Source organism: Castanea sativa, chromosome 9, assembly GCF_040712315.1.
Source record: "Castanea sativa cultivar Marrone di Chiusa Pesio chromosome 9, ASM4071231v1".
Classification (NCBI taxonomy): domain Eukaryota; kingdom Viridiplantae; phylum Streptophyta; class Magnoliopsida; order Fagales; family Fagaceae; genus Castanea; species Castanea sativa.
Window position 1 is genome coordinate 12557317 of NC_134021.1, and position 8696 is coordinate 12566012.

The window sequence follows — 8696 nt, forward strand, 5'->3', positions numbered from 1 at the left end:
TATACACATTAAGATGTATAGTATAATAATCTTACATATATAATTTAAATATTATTGATAATCATTCTTATTTTTTTAACTCTTTAAAAAGTCTTGTAAGAATGTTATTAGGGAGAAAATTGTCTATTTTTTAAATATTTTTATATTCATTAATTCTAAACTCTTTGGTTTTTGTACACAATAACTCACTTGAATGGATATTTAAGATATCCACATTTGATTCCAAAATTAAGAAATAAAACTCTTTCTAAAAATAAATAATTTAGGACACATGGCGCAAAATTGGACTTTAATTGTAGAATCTAATTGGATTTTCTCTAAAATTTACCTATTAATTTATGTATATAATTTTTTGTGTCAAACGAATTATTTTTCGTTATAAAAAAAATGCTCATAAATATAAATCATTCAAACTCTCTCTTCCTCTAATTTTATATATAGTGTTAGATATATGATTATGTTTTTTTTTATAATTTATTTATATTGGACTTCTCATTTTCTATTTTAAATTAACTCATTTGGGACAAAAATTAAATAATTTCGATTAGATGGAACACTTGCCGTAACATTAAACTCTAATTGAAATCCAATTTTTATAATGAACTAATTAACTTGGTTCAAAAATTTAAAATTTTTGATTAGATGGAACACGTGGCGCAAAATTAGACTCTAATTGAATTTCAATTCAAAATCTAATTGGATTTCCTCTTAGTTTTACTTATTAATATATATTAGTTTGCAATCTCATGCATATGCATGGATACACTTAAAGATATACAATAAAACGCATATGTGGGGAGTGAAACGACCCCGGTAGGTATATGGGCCTTTGGGCCATGCTAAGGGGTCCGACCTGCTCTTGGGTTAAGATTTTGTTAGTACTACAGATCGGCCCATACGCCGAGGATTCGAGGATTCATCCGAGGGGTGATTTGCTCCTCGGACGGGTATGGGAGAACCAGGGACTTCATTATAAAGGTTAAGGGACGACTCGGTGAAGACCAATGGTTAAAGGGGGACATCCTGAATCTTCTAGATGCACCAGTATTAAAGAAAATATCAAGAGCAAAGGCTGCCACCTCCGCATTAAATGCTCCGCACCTACCTCCCTAGCCGCATTAATGAGGAGGTGACCCCTGAACAGTGAGGTAGAAACTTCTAGTTACTGTTCAAAAAGTATCAGGGAGGGAAGTATAAAAGGGGGGTGAAGGCCAAAAAGAAGGGGGATGGGGAACTAAGAAAAGAAAATTAAGAAATTGTAATCTTCAAGGAAGAATGAGGAATAATAAAGAAGCAGTCCTCGGCTCGAGTCCGAGGAGATCCATTTACAATTATCGTTTGTTATTCACCTGTATTTGTTTCCTAAAGCCTGTTATCAAGCTCCTAGTACTTCAAATCTAGGTTTCAAGCCCACACTCTACAAATTTTATTGTTTAAGGCTCATTGGGCCTGAGCCCGTGATTGTCTTTGGGTCCAGGTGCAATTGTGCACTTACAGCATAATATAATTCCTATATATATAATTTAAATATTACTGATAGTCATTATTATATTTTGATAACTCTTTAAAAAAATTTGTAAGGATATTATTAGGTATAAAATCTAAATTGTCCATGTTTTTTTATTATTATTGTGAAGCACTTTAACGATTCATTTATTCTAGACTTTTTGGTTTTTGTTTTTAATAACTCACTTAGATAAATATTTATGATATGGTCTTACATTTGATTATAAAATTAAGAAATAAAACTCTTTAAGAATAAATAATTTAAAACACATGACACAAAATTGGAACTCTAATTTGGAATTCTAATATGAGTTTCTCTCAGCTTCACCTATTATTATTATTATTATTATTATTATTATTATTATTATTATTATTATTATCATTATTATTATTATTATTATTATACATTCTTGATTGTATGTCATTAAATTGTTTTTATTGGAGTTTGTTACAAGCTTCAAAATGAACTAAATTTGAGGAAAAATAACATATTTCAAATAAAATATATGTTTCTTATATAAATTGGAGTTGTTAAAGAAGAGATTTAAATTCTCGCACTTTGAAGCATCTTCTAATCTCTTGGAATGGTCTTGAGATATCTTTGTCCAACACTCTCAGCATGCTATTAACGATGTTGGGTATAATAGTTTATTAGTTTCAAAATTCTCTACTTAAAATACTAAGTTCCTTTAAATTAATGTGAAAGTGTCTCCATAAACTTCAAGAATGAAGGACTTAGTGACTTAGAAAGGTAATTGAATTTTGCTTTGATATTTGTGTTTTGCTATAATATAGATTTTGTAATATGTCGTTCTTAAAAGTTTGCATGGTCATGAAAAAAAAGAAAAGAAAAAAACAACTTTTTTATAGGGTCCCTTGCCGGCTTACGCCCTTTTATGTTCAAATTTCGATTAGGTTGGAGATTCAGCTCTGTACTTGGGTTTGTTGGGGTTGTTTGTTAATGAACTTGTAGGCAAGTAATTAGCAGGTCCTTTTTTGTTACTGGCCTATTTAGAATTTTAGACATGGTTTGGTATCTTAAAACTCTCTACCCTCCACGACATGGTTTGAGAATAGGGAGAAGTCTTGGGAATGAGATCGAGACAATTCGGTGATTTGCTTGTCCATGAACTCCGACGATATCAAGATTGTGTATTTTTTTTCCTCTTAATTTTTCCAAATTTCAAACAGAGGCTTACGAGGGGAGCTGTAATAAGAGACTCTAACTAAAGGATTGGGAATCAATTGCCACATATTGCCACTAGAAACAGGGCCGGCCCTAGACATTTCGGGGCCTAAGGCGAGAACTAAAAATGAGACCTTTTTTATACCTATATATTAATTAAATTAATATTTATTTTATATTTTTATATTATAATATATTTTATTTAAAATATATTTTTCTTACCTTTTGAGACATTATTTTTGTAAACTATCATTATCTAGTGACTTCAATTTTGTGATGTTAAATAGAAAACTAAAAATATCTTCATATATTTGAAATTGTTCAAATCTATTCTCACTTGAACTAATTGCTTTATCTACTATACATAAGAAATAATCAATTCTAAAAGATTTTTCAGCAGCACGTGTTGTCTCATTATGAACATTTTCATCAAATTGTTTCTTTCTATGAATTATACGTTTTTCACGAAATACAGGTTCTATTTCCATTTCCAATGCAATTTTTTTAGATGAATTCATTGCAGATGTTAGTCCATTTTCTCTATATTCTTTGAAATAAGAAATGAGACATTTTGATTGATCTATAGCAACATCAATGTGCATGTCTTTTGATTGTAAGTTTTTACTAACAGAGTCAACAGCAAATAAGTTTCTCAATTAATTTTTCTTCTTTTTTTCTTTTTTTAAGTTTTTCATATCCAGATGCATATTTTCTAGTAGATATTTCTAATCATACAATATATTTATAAAGACTAAAATAAAAAAATAACTTTCAAGTGTAGAGCAAATGAGAAATAAAACCTGATTTATATAGAAAGTATTGTTGTAGTTTCACCGAACAATAACAAGTTTTTAGCAATCTCAACCTGCATAAATAAAGACTTATTTAATATATTACCACTAGCTAATATATATATAAACACAAGATTAAAATTTAAAAAAGAAAAATAAGCACAAGCATATCAAAAATTTAAGCACAACTATAACATTAGGCTTAATAATTTATAATACCCACCCACAAAAAAACACAAAGCAAATCCTATCTATAACTCAAAAAAAAAAAAAAAAGGGCTGAATCAGAATCATTACAAATACACGGCAGAATCATTAAATAAAAAGGGCTCAGGGCCGAATCATTAAAAAAAAAAAAAAAAAAAAACTTTAAACTTGAAGGCCCAAAACTTGAAGGCCCAAACTGGACCCCAAATCCCAAATATTTATACTTGATAATTTATACCTGAAGATCAGAAGATGGATTGAAGTGAACGGCTGTATTGATGAGGGAGGTGGAGAGCAAAGCAGATTCAGAGAGGCGGCGATGAGGCGGACTGTACTGATGAAGGAGGCCAGCGGCGCCGAGGCGGAGGCAGTCCAGGCTTGCTGCGGTGCTGCCTTGCTTCAGTTGCTTGAGTTGTTACCTGTAGCGTTGAGCTTGAGCAGATGAGAATTGATTCAAGTGAAGTAGTGAACAAAGGAGTGGAGAATCAGAGAGAATGAGAGACTGAGTACAGAGAGAGGCAGAGAGCAAAGAGAAACTGAGAAAGGTAAAATTTTTAGGGTTTGAATTGTTTTATTTGTTTTGATTTGTGATTGTTTGATGGTTAATCCCTTAGATTGGATTTGTAGTTTATCCGGATGATTTTTGGTTTGTCCAAAGGAAAACAATGTTTAGCCGGATTTTGTAATTAATCTGATACTAATTTTTTTTTTTGGTTTAAATCTGATACTAATTTTTTTCCCCCTACTACCCCTTATTTTTTAAAATTTGGGGGCCTCCCTTCCACTTGGGGCCTTAGGTGATTGCCTAACTCGCCTAAGGGAAGGGCCGGCCCTGACTAGGAATCTGTGAACTGTGATCTACTTTCCCAAATAACCAATTGCAACCTTTTATGATTAAAAAATTGCATTTTTTAACTTTCTGCTTTTTAAGTGAAAAAAAAATCTTTTTTTTTTTCTTTTTTTAAATGGCCTAACATATATTTATTAATTCAAAAGTAGCAAATTAAATCATGAGGATTCATAAAGAAAAAAAATTAAACATTATATATTTAGATAAGTGACATGTCCACAACATTTTCAAAATACCTTTATCATAATTTATAAGTGATAAGTTATTTTTAGTTTTAATTTGAACCCACCAATAAAATTACTTTTTTATATACTAATAACAGCCAGTAATAACTTACCACTTAAGATTTTTTGTTAAAATATTGTAAAAATTGTATGGATATAACATTTCTCATTTATTTAAGTTGAACAAAATTGTGTTCAGCTAATGGTTTAATTTGTTATTTTTGAAATTTTGGAATTTAATTTGTTACTTTATAAATTATAGGGTTTAATTTATTCATTCATAAATTATAGATTTTAAAAATTTAATCTTCTCTAAGTTTTAATTTTATTCCTTATTAGCATAGATTTATGAAGAGATAAAACATTTTAGCTATGATGTTTAATATATATGGTGAAAGATTAAGTTAATCAAATAACTCACGAATAAACTTGAGCTTGTTCGATAAGAAAATTAATCAAGCTAGACGCATTAAAAGTTAGAGGATAATTAAAAGCTAAACACATCAATCAAGCTAAACATATTTGGGAACAGCTTATCTAGCCTTTTGCTTTAAAAGTAAAAGGAGAAATAAAAATATATTGAATGTAGGACGCATAAACAGTAATATTACAGTAGGCAAAGACAGTAATATTACTGTTGCCAAAGCTAAATGCACGTGGGACTCACAAACAATAATATTATTGTTGATAGAGACAGTAATTTAACCTTTGCCAATGCTAAATGCATGTGAGACCCCTAAAATAGTAATATTACCATTGGTAAAAAAGCTAAACGCATGCATCTTATAAGCTTCATTTTGCGGGTCTCATGTGGACCTAAAATAGTGGTGTTGAACCCACAAACAGTAGACAAAAAAAGCAAAAAGCCAGCTAAAAATTACTTCCCAAACACATGCATCTAATTTGATGATGAGCTAGAAATTGACTTGTATTTGAATAAAATTGGGTAAATTCCATTAACATACCTTGAGATTTAGACTAATTACAACTAACTCCAAAACTTTTAAAAACTGACAAATTTAGTCCTTAAAGCCAACTTAGTCCGTAAAAACTATTAGGTCAGTTAGATATTTTTCTCAACTATCTTAAGAACTAAGTTGGCTTTAAGAACCAAATTGATTAATTTTAAAAATTTTAAGATTTGATTGGTATTAACCCAAACCTCAGCAAATATTAATGGAATTTACCCAATAAAATTAAATGAATTAGTCCTGAATTTGTAATATTCAACTTGACTTGACTCATTTACCCTAATTATAATTTTTTCATTAATTATTTAAGTATAATAAAATTTTGATGTCATTTTTTCAAAAATTATATAAGAAACATATATTTTATTTGAAATATGTTATTTTTCCTCAAATTTAGTTAATTTTGAAGCTTGAAACAAACTCCAATAAAAACAATTTAATGACATACAATCAAGAATGTATAATAATAATAATAATAATAATAATAATAATAATAATAATAATAATAACAACAACAATAATAATAATAATAATAATAATAATTGAAGGATATTTGCATTTTTAATATATCAAAATGATATTTTCATTCTTAAGTACGCATAAAGCATGCTATATATATATATATATATATATATATATATATATATATATAAATATATCATGCAATTATTAAATTTGTACATGCATATAGTATGATTAAATCACTCCAATACCCTTATTGTGTTTCTATTTTGCCTATAAAGTAAAACACTAAATATTACCCAAAAAATTATTGAAATATTGGAGTAAACTAATAACAAATGCCCTACACATATTTTTCTCATTCAGTCCACTAAAACCCTTTCATCTCTTTCAGCTGAAGTTTGTCACACCATCATCATCTCCACTACCGCCATTCAAGGTATTGACTGCTTTGTTTTGTCTTTTTCTTTTTTTACTACTTTTTCTAAGCTTTCTTTCTTTCTGTTTTTCTTTTAATTATGTGTACTTAACTTTGTAGTAGTATAGAGTGATTATGTGGATGGCAAAATGCAAATTTGAGGGAGGACTTTGAGAGTGATTTCTTGTTGTATGTGTTTGTACAGTGTAGGAACCTATTTGTTGTGTGTTTGTATAGTGTGTCACCTTGCAATCCGTTTTCCATGTTTGCATTTTCTATTAATGAGTTGATGGTAAAAACTAAATTGACTACAATTAAAAAATAATATGGATCAAATTAACTGTTACCAAAATGTAAAAACCAAATTGACTATAATTCCAAGATGTATGGACCAAAATAGTATATTCACCTTTATACAATTCTATCCCCACGAAACCCTACCTCCTTCTACTGAATACTCCCCTCCCCCCACCCCACCCCACCCCACCCCAACAATCCACCATTTTTATGAAAAATAAATTAAAGTACATATAAATTAAATGTTTGTAACTATGCCAGTCATCCTACTTTCAATTCTTCTATATTAATTTTTCTTCTCAATTGGTATCAATTTACCTGCTTAATTTTCTTGTATTTACTTTTTTGATTAATATATGTAAGGGCAATCAAATTTTTTTTTTATTACTTAAATGTTTGCACATCTTGCTAAAAAGATGGTAAACATGAAAATTTGCTTTTTATCTAGTCAGTTATGTATACACTCACAAAAAATCACGGGTTTTAAGTATAAATATTATTTATTACAAATTACGGTCGACATTAACTTTGTATTGTAGATGACCAATAATATTATAGTTTAATGGCATGGGGCCCATGTTTGTGCAACTGTTTACTCTGGTCACTAATCGCCTCAACTTTGTATTATATATGACCAATAATATTATAGTTTAATGGCATGGAGCCCATGTTTGTGCAACTGTTTACTCTGGTCACTAATCACCTCAATTACTTAAACGGCAGAAATGAGTTCAACGGTTCGTTGAGGAAAAGCATGTAAATTTCAACAATGATAGAGGGAAGAAGAAAATGGTTAGAGGTGAAATTTATTGGTCGAATCAATCAGGTTAAAGGGAACGATGAAGGGGATGCTAGAATTGCAAAGGGAATTCGTACTGATGTTTCAAGTCTTCATGAGCTGGTGAATACAGTCACAAAGAAACACGATTTTGTTGATAAACCAGAGGTGGTAACTTGTAACATTGTTCTGTAAGAGCTTGTACGAAGCAAAAGAAGGCATGTCCTTGTTACAGGTTAAGAAGATTGCTTTCTACACCTACTCCTATCCCATTTTCTTTGACAAGGAAAGAAGGTGCAAATTTATTTACAAGGTATAAGGAATTCAAAAAAGGAATACCACTGAGTTCAGAAAATATGTAAGTTTGGATAAACCACCAGTAGACATGACTGGTTGGATTAATAAGCTCCCATTGGATCAAACTATTCCTTCGGGTAGTATTAATCAATCACCTCTTTGGCAAGTGCTTTACGGACCTAGGAAATCTCAAAAAAATCATCAGCAACAACAACAACCACTTGTAATTCAACAACAGTCACTTAAAATCCAGCTGGGATTTTTAGATCCTGTTCCGGCGTATCTGAGAACCGTTTGTGAACATGGGAGAGATATTACTACAAATACCTGGTCGGGAAAACTTTTGAAGTATGTAACCCATGCTACCGCACGGGAATTGATATAATTTAATAAAACAATGAAAAAAAATTGCATTTTATTATTTAAGTGATACTATTGGTTTTATTTTTTGTTTTTGATTAATCATGAGTTTATTGATGTTTAAAAAGCTTAGTTAAGTCTAAATTCATATTATTAACCAGAAAATTTCATTAACAAAACTTAGCATTATGTATTTTTTTTACAATTGCATGGATATACTTAAAAAATACACATTAAGATGCATAGTATAATTCTTATATATATAATGTAAATACTATTGATAAATAGTCATTTTTATATTTTGTTAAGTCTTTAAAAAATGTTGTAAGGATATTATTAGGTAGATTTA